Here is a 9,264-nt window from a genome sequence, read left to right on the forward strand (position 1 = left end):
AATTCTATCCCTTGAACTGTTGCTCAATAAGAATCCTAGATTCCTTTAATTCCTGGTTATTACATGTTATAAAGCTACATATGTATAACTTTCCCTTCAGTTAGAGGCTATGTTTTCTAGAACTACAAGAAAGACATTGAAAGTCTCATTTTCCTGAACATTCTCAAATTCATTTGACTTTCAATGTCTTATTGGCTAATGATTCAATGTATTTTTCCCACAATTATAAATTTTTATTTTTTAAACTTCAAAAGTTCTTATTTTAGACAGTTTCTTGAACTGGTAGTTCATAGCCATCAATCCTTTCAACTTTTGGGCTTGTTTCATTTCCTGAAGATTTTCCAGAGCCACCATCTTGACTATGAAGTTCCATTAGTTTTCACAGTTCAAATTTGGGCTTCTTGAGCATCTTGACTTTTCAAACCAATACTTGATGGAGAGGGTAAATGAGATTGGCAAGTCTTTTCTATGACTTTTCCAATGCTGTTTGAAATTAGCTTATTGACATCTTCTTTCAAGTTATTTTCATAATTTCCACCATTTTCTTAGGAATCTGGTGGATCTGTTGGTGCTGGGCATAAAAGGTGTTATGGATCTGATTGTTGAACTTTTTGAAACACAAAAGAGGCAGAACAAGTAGCCATTAGTAGTTTTGATATCAACATGGACTTCAATCATATCTGCCACTTTTTTTATCATGGAAAACATCTTGTCCTGGACAAGATCCATCCCATGGAAAATGATCAAACAATTTTTATCCTGAATGTCTTCAGTAATTAACTTGACCTTACAAAAAGCAACCTCATTATTCTGCAAGCAGCAAAGCTCACTTCAAAGACTTGACCCTTGAGACCATTAGAGGCAATTTTTGTTCTTTGAGTCCTTGTAACCAGTATCTTGCCATTATTGCAAATGTTGAACATAGCTGGTGCTTTTGCAACATATCAATCTTTCTTAGAAAATGGTTCAACCGCTTTCTTCTTTTTTCCTTTTTTGTCTCCTTTTTGCTATACAAAAACATACTTATTTATGCCATCCCTTCTTAGTTTATCTTGAATTAAACAATCCCTGACTGGCATTGCCCAGAAACATCAGCCTGTGTACTTAAACAGTTAAGTTTCAGAAGTTTACACTGCTTTTTTACCCCCTCCATTAAAATTATTTTTGATCTTGAAGAATCTGTGGTCATTGTTCTGTGACTGAAGTTTGAAATTTTATTGAGAATAAAATGTAAGCTTCTATTTCTTAGCTGGGTAATGAAGCATATCTTAATAGTCTACCATCTTTGGCTCCTGAGAAGTGATAAAAGTTTGCTTGCTTCCCAATACAATGTTTAAAAATATTAGTGAGGTGGATTTATCATATGTAGAAATCCTAGGTTTCATTAATTCTTAATTCAAAGAATTCTGGAACAGGAGAGGTTAATTGACACCAAAGGATCCTATTCTGGTATTACTATTTAGGGATTAGAGATCTATCTATGAGCATAGAATGTTCCAAAACTGAGATCATCAGTACTCTTGCTAATGTGGCAAAATGAAACAGGCAGAAGAAAAGCCCATTTACTTGATATGAGTATAGATCAGAGACCAGACAGAATCAAAGTTGAGGCTTTACTCCATTAACCATAAAATCAAACAAAGAGAAAAAGACTGGAGAACCCAAGGTCTATAAGAAAGGTCTGAGATGGGAAATAGGTCCAAAAGTCAAGAAAATTCAAAATGGAGCCAAAGATCCGAGATTTGAAATATTTAAAAGATAATTAAGGCTGACAGTTTTTTTTTTTTTTTATAGCTTCCAACTTGCCTTTATCTCTAGGTATGTTGCAAAGCAAGAGGGGGAAGGGGGAGGGAAAGGGAAAAGACTAAGGGAAAAGAATTGAAAGGGAAGAAGATCATAAGACTCACTTTTCTGGTCCTTAGTACCTGGCTTTAACAAAGTCATTCTTAGAAAGATGCCTACCTTTTATCTTCACCTTAGTGAAAGATTGCCTTTCTAAAGATAAATGGGGTAGGGATAAGTGAAACCAAAACACAATATAGCAATTCTTTTCAGTGCCTTGTTTAGGGAGGAAATTGTGCGTGTATGTATACATAGCATAAATAGATGCATATACATACATATGTAAGTATAGAAAGAAAGAAAAAGACAAAGACAGAGACGAGAAAGACAGACATACAGAGAAAGAGTAAGAGAGAGACAGAGACAGAGACAGAGACAGAGAAAGACAGAGATAGAGATTGACAGAGAAAGAGAGACAGAGACTAGACTCCTAAAAAAATCTATTTCTCTGAAAACACAGAAGTTTTCCCTTTTAAATTTAGTCTTCTAAAGACCCACAGATAGCAGTTTGGTCCAGTGAAAACTGTGTTCACTCTGAAGTCAAAGGATACAAGTTTACATCCTATCTTTGATGCTTACAACTGTCTAACATTCCTTAACTTCAGTTTCTTCATCAGCTAAAATGAAAGGGATGAATTTATTTGGCTTCTAAGGTCCTTTATTGCTCTTGATTTATTATTCAAAAAGGATTCTTGTGGTTACTGTGATTTGTTTTTGTTTTTAAAATTTCTGTTCTCAGCAAAAGAAGAACTTTCTAAATATTCATTGAAGTTTAAAAATTATCTTGTTTTAGGTAACTAACAGGTATAAAAAAAAGTTCACTTAAGTTCACTCAAACTTGGTTTAAGTGACATTAAAATCCATCCATGACCATCTGTTTTCCACCCCCGCCCAGATCTGTGATTCTATCTATGTGATAAGTGAGTCTTTTAGAGGCTTAAAGGTTTCCCAGAGTCATTAGGGAAAGATTACTGACTCATTCAGGATCTCACAGCTTTGTCTTCCTGACTCTGAGGTCAGTTCTCTATATATTACAACACACTGTCTCTCTTTTCCTATTTCCTTGTTTGTTTTCCTAGAGGACCAATGACATCAGGGGGTTATGAGTTGAATCAAACATGAACTGAATTTAAGTAAGGAAGAGTTGTACAGTAGTCAGCTTCACTTTCTCTTCCAGAGTCAGATATGTCTAATGAGAAGATAAAAGTCTGGACACCCAGCAATTCCCCAGAATGCAATGGATGACCTTAGCATCTTTTCTGGTCAAGTTTGAAACATTCCACCACATGCTTCAGCCACCTTCATGGCCACTGGAACACATTGTTCTCATCAACCCATTCTGCTGGGAGGAAGTCTTCGCATACTGGGGTAGACTTCACTATTATTAATAGATTTGAGGCCTGTTGATTATCCTCAACCTGGTTTAGGATGGTTTTAACCACAATGTGGCAGTGGAATCCCAGGTGATAGTTTAGGGTGACAGGTGAACACCAAGGATGGATAAATGGCCCTGAAAAGGACTTTTGGCAAGACCTCATATCACAGAATTAGGCCTCTCTAACCATCCTATAAAAGTCACTCACATATTATTCCTAAATAAATCCCTCACTGACTTACTCCAGAAACTCTGATCAGAACCAATGAAAAACTTGTTATAGCAAAGAATAATTTATTGAATTAATAATATCAATATTATTATTTTAATTTTAATTAATATTAATCATAAATGAACTAATAAATTATTTAGGGCTGCTAGGTGGTACAGTGTATCGATAGAGCACAGCCCTGAAGTCAGGAGGACCTGAGTTCAAATCTGACCCCAGACACTTAACACTTTCTAGCTGTGTGACCCTGGGCAAGTCACTTAACTCCAATTGCCCTCAGTAAAATAAATGAATGAATGAACAATTAATTATTTAAGAAAAATATTAAAGTTCTCAACCTCAACAAACCAATAATAAAGATTTATTCTACTTTATTCTCCCTTGAATTCTTCTCTTTCTTTCCCAGCCTATTTCAAGTTTATCCTCATCCATGAGAATCAGCCACAATGATCTCAATTAAGTAATCAATTTATCAATCTGTCAACAAGCCCATTAATTAAAAATCTGCTATTGGTCAGATACTGTAGTACATACCAGGGTTACAAAAGACAATAAACAAACTTCCTGTCTTGAAGGACCTTACATTCTTATGAAGGAGGACACAATAGCTAGACATTGAAGTTGATACTAAATATATAGAAAATAAATAAAAGGTAATTTAATTTCTGGGGGTGACAGAGTAAAAGCTATGAATTGCTTATAGCTGGATAGTGAAAAAGAAACCAAGAAGACATGTGAAAAACTGCATTGGAGTTCAAAATGAAAAAAGCTAAAAATCCTCGGTGCTGGAGTTCTTTCAGAGGAAAGAACTGAGTTTATAGTAAGAAGATTTGAGTGAGAGCCCCACATTGGACACTTTCAATCATTGCATCATCATCTTAAGTCCATAGCCCTGAGTTTCTTCTATCTTAAAATCAGAGGGCTGAATGTGCTAATCTCTGAGATACCTTCCAGCTGTGGAAATATGAGACGCCGCATGGGGAATAGTTTATGCAAAAGTATGGAGACCAAAGATAGAATGCCATGTGTGAGGAACAGCAGGAAGGCCAGTTTTGTTGAAGTGTACCGTGCATGATGAGAGGTGTAAAATGTCCTGGAGGGACCCAGAGTCTTTACCTTCAGGATTTTATTGCTTACTCAAGTTCCTAGTGTTACATTTGAACCCATTTTTTGGCAGCTGGTCCCAGAACAGATGCTAACCAAAATCATGAAGGAAGCAAAGTTTCTCTTGCATACTCTGCCTTTAGCATACATCTCCTTTTCAGCCATATTTTTGCTGGTATCTTTGGGTCTAAGATATCTGATCATAAGGGCCTGACATCTGTAACTAAATGTTTTTCTTGGTAGAAATCCTCCTTCTAATAGACATGACTTGTAGTAACTATTAAATGGAAAAGCAAGAGAGAGTCAGAAAACCAGAGATCTAGTCATATTTCTCTGCCATTGGTTCTCTGTGACTCTGAATAAGTCACTTAAAGTTTCCAAATCTCTGTTTCCTCATCTACAAAGATTTTCTTACTGTTTAATATTTTTCTCATGTGGCTGTTTTTAGGATCAAATGAGATAATGGATAAGAAGTACTTTGGAAACCATAAGGGGAAAGATAGAGGACTTGTTGCTTTTGTTGCTGATTATTGCTAATTAAAGATGGGAAGGCAGGTAGGTGGCACAGTGGATAGAGTGCCAAGCCTAGAACCAGGAAGAGTCATCTTTGTGAGTTCAGATCTGATCCCAAATACTTACTAGGTGTGTGACCCTAGGCAAGTCACTATAGCCCTGTTTTTCTCAGTTTCCACATCTGTCAAATAAGCTGGAAAAGGAAATGGGAAACCACTCTAGTATCTCTGCCAAAAAAAATGCCAAATGGGATCACAAAGAGTCAACAACAATAAATGAGAAGGTACAACTAGGTCTTAACTTGTATAATATTCTTATTTCTTCCAGCCTGGGCAACATGTGGATAGTATTTTGCCCATATCGTAGACCAATTCAACCAGGAGAATCATGTTGCATAATGACCCAGGATATAAAGGTAACAAATTCTGGAAAAACTGTGGATGATTGTGTTACAGAGACCTTAATAAATGTCAAAGCCCTTGAACTTGGGGACTTTTGGCTCATCAAGCAGGAAGAAACATTAAACAGAGACTCTTTTTGCTCCTACAAACTCCAGGTATACTAGTCTTAACCAAAACTGTCTCTGACAGATGAGATTCAACTTAGTACATCATGAGGTAAAAGAAACTTGGTGACTTTTTGTTAAAATTAGTCATGATCTGAAGATTCCCAGTGCAGACGTTTTTAAGGACAAGCTTATGAAGAGGCAAATTTCTGTGAACACAGGAAATTCAACTTCATCCAGCTTTTGAGTGACAGTAATGAGTCCCTTTAGTTAGTACTATAATTAAATTTGCCTTCAAAACTCTTTGTATGCAGCCTGAAGTAATAGAAAGAACATTGTCCCAGGAGTCAGGAGATCTGGTCCTTGCTTTATGACCTTATCAAGCCACTTCCCTTCTCTGATCTCAATTTCTCCATCCATAAAATGAGAGGGTCTAGATGATCCCTAGAGATGATTCCTATTCCAACATTCTACAACTATGGTTAAATAGGCCCAAGAGATGCAAACGAGAATGGAAGTCAGTGAACTTTGGAGGCTCATATTGCAGGACTTTTGACATTCATTTTTAAAATGACTACAGGGTAATATAAAATGTTCCATATTTTTCTGAACTCATGAATGACCTTGTGTGTAGGCAGAGTGGGTGACAGCCTGTTTGGAATGATTTGAGGAGATATGCCTGAAGGGAAGCCACAAATTGTAATATTAACTTTGTAGCATTGTTATGAGGCTCAAATGAAATAATGTATATAAAACATTTTTGCAAACTTTAAAGACCAATATAAATGCCAAATTTTATTATTATATAGTAGTAATAATATAAAATTTAAAGTAGTAATTATAAACTTATTGAGAAAAAGCTCACTGTTTGTGTTAGCTTAATTAATTCAATAAAATCTTCTGTAGAACTTTGATCCAAAACAAGGAAAAATTGATATTAAATCCTGCCACTAATAAATGGGCACATAAATCATTGTTATTATTATTGTAAGATCATAGATCTAGAGCTGGAAAGAACCCTAGAGCCTCTCTAATTCAACTTCTCATTTAATAAATAAGAAAATGAGGCCAAGCAGGTTAAGTCACTTGCCCACAATAACACAGTCTCTGATATGAGATTTGTTCTGTGTTCTTTCCATTGTACTATTTTTCAAAATACCTTGGGAAAGTAGATACTTTGAAAAAGAAAGGGATTCTTATACTGTCCAAGTCAATTCCTTCCAATCTTAAAATATATGTGTCACCATAGAGCATTTTGCTCAAAGTAATTTACCTTGAGATGGTAGATATAAGATCAATTTCTCAGAAAATATCAGATCTAGGAAAAGCCAAAAAGATTATTTTGGATAAGGCCCTCATTTTATAGAGAAGAAAATAGAAGCCCAAAGAGGGCAGGGAATTGTGTCAAGATGACAGAGCTCAGATTAGAAGCCTCCACTTCTGACTCTCATCTAGGTATTCCAATTACATAATAATGAAAAAGGGAAGAGACAATCTGCAGTTACAAAGATTTCCTATAGCCTGCCTTCATAGTGCATGTGTGTGTCTGTGTGTCTGTGTGTCTGTGTGTGTCTGTATCTGTGTCTGTGTGCCTGTGTATATATGTGTTTTACTCCTTCTCTATGGTTTCTACATCTGGAAAAAAATCAATCCCATTTAGGATAATTCCACAGCAGGCAGGATTTTCATGGTGGTGCTTATTTTTCTGTTATATGCACTCTGAAATTTCCAGCTAATTGGAGTTAATCACTGGCAGTGAAGTTAGGTAATTACCTATTAACAGTTAATGTTTGATAGGATGGATTAAAGAGCTGGCCAAGCTATTTGGGGATTTCATAGTTCCTTTGTTCTAAGCTTTGTCTATGGCTCTTGTTTTCTAATATCAGATTTAGAGCTGAAAGATCTCTAAAACCAATCCCTTCATTTTATAGGTGAGGAAATAGAAGCCTCGCATATGTCACTGAGTTCTTCAAATTTAGATAGGTAGTCAGTCAGAATTCAAACTCAGGCCATTTGTGAACAAACCAGGGCTTTTACCTCTATACCAAACTATTTTTGTTTTTTGGTTTCTCTGATTTGGGGAAGTAATTTTCGTTTTTTATTTTTTCTCTTCATCCAGTTTATTCTTTAACTGGGAAAATTCAGGTCTTGAATTTCACTACAAGACAAGAATTTTTTCAGGAATATCATCTATACTTGGTTATAGAAGTACTTTTTTTTACAAATGAATTTTATTTTTATAATACACATAAATAGGTTTTCTCATTTTCTTCCTACTCACTGAGAAAAATGAAAAGGGAAAAAAAACAACAAATTCCTTGTAAGAAATAAATTCTTTAATTGTCCATGTTCAAAAAATATACATCTTATTCTTATACACACCTGTTAGGATGTGAGTTGCCTATATCATCCTTAATCCTCTGGAATCGTAAATGACCATTATATTCATCAGAGCTCTTTTTTGAAACTTAATTTATTTTATTTTGAACATAAGAAATAAAACAAGCATTTTCATAACAGTAGAAAAAGGGGAAAAGATGATTGCAAATGAAACTGCAATCTATTATATGTACAAGTTGGTATTCCTTTTAAATTTATAATAAAGTTATCATGTAACTCTTTTTCCCCCTTTTCTCCCCCCCCATCCTAAATATGGCTACCATTAAACACAAATATATATGTATCTATATATAGATACATATATAGATATAGATATATATGTACAATCATTCATGATCTAGAAGAATTCTTACATTGGCATGAGAAGACCTGGATTCAAGTCCTCCCTCTGATACTGATGAATACTAAGAGCTTAAGTAACTTTTCTGTGTCTTAGTTTCCCTCTGCTGCAAACTGGGGATAAGACTAGCATTGTTTATTTGCCACTGTTTCTATGAGTACCAAATATGTCAATGAGCATAAGGAATAATCTATCAGCTACTCATACAGAGAGGGAATGTGGTAGAGTGGAAAGGATGCTGGACCTGAAATCAAAAGACTTGGGTTCTGTCTGCCTCAGTTTTCTCATATGTAAAATGTAAGTATTAATTTTCTGATTTCTGAATTTCACTCTGTCTCTATGAAAGGAAGGGGATAAACATTTATATGGTGTCTACTATGTGCAAGACACAGGACCAAGTTCTTTTAAAAATTTATTTACAAAAATTATCTTATCATATTCTCACAACCATTCTGCAGGGTAGATCCTATTTTTATCCTCATTTTGTAGTTGAGGAAACTGAGGCAGACAAAAGTTAAGTGACTGCTCAGGATTATAAATTTAATATCTAAAGCTTAATTTTATTCCAGGCCTGGATCTCTATTTTCTCTGCCACTTGGCTTCCAAGAATTATTACAATACTTTTTAAAGGGAAGGATAGATTAATCTTTTTCTTTAATTACCCAATTAAAGACTTATACAGATTTCCATTTCTCTTGATTCAAGTACTTGCTCTGGGATGCAAGTAGCACAGACCAGAACAATCATAACACTTTGGGCCCCAAAACAACAAATAATAGAATAGCATGTTTCAACCTTTAAGATGAACAGAAAATGTCTTTTGCCCTTAGAAGAGCATCAATTATAAGAAATCATTTTTAAACCATCTCAGTGAAGGCTAATAACAAACACCAAAGGTGTTTATGTAGAGGCTTGGTCCATATGGGAAAAACTGATGTGCAAGAAAAGTGTTTGGA

General features: G+C 35.1%; 1 pseudogene; it reads right to left on the reverse strand.

Annotated features, from left to right (window-relative positions):
* Positions 1–262: 262 nt before the first annotated feature.
* Positions 263–998, reverse strand: LOC100923930 (annotated as a pseudogene).
* Positions 999–9,264: the final 8,266 nt, after the last annotated feature.

Source organism: Sarcophilus harrisii, chromosome 1 (assembly GCF_902635505.1).
Source record: "Sarcophilus harrisii chromosome 1, mSarHar1.11, whole genome shotgun sequence".
NCBI classification, from domain to species: Eukaryota; Metazoa; Chordata; class Mammalia; order Dasyuromorphia; family Dasyuridae; genus Sarcophilus; species Sarcophilus harrisii.